Source organism: Eimeria tenella, genomic scaffold, assembly GCF_000499545.2.
Source record: "Eimeria tenella Houghton genomic scaffold, Eth_scaff2220, whole genome shotgun sequence".
NCBI classification, from domain to species: Eukaryota; Apicomplexa; class Conoidasida; order Eucoccidiorida; family Eimeriidae; genus Eimeria; species Eimeria tenella.
The window spans coordinates 1,023-1,241 of record NW_013542077.1 but is presented as its reverse complement, the minus strand read 5'-3'; positions in this window follow the sequence as shown (position 1 = coordinate 1,241).

The window sequence follows — 219 nt, the reverse complement described above, 5'->3', positions numbered from 1 at the left end:
GCTGCTGCTGCTGCTGCTGCTGCTGCTTTCTTTGTTTCTGTAGTTGCCGATCCCTCCAAGCCAGGGGGCTTCTTGCTGCTGCCTCCAGCAGACACAGGTCACTGAGGGAAAGTTTGCACTTCTGCCAAGTCCGCAGAAACCAACAAATGTTAATTCAAATGTCTTGAGACCTTCGTGCTGCAGCAGCAGGCGAGAAGTCCAGCTGCAGCAAAAGCCAGA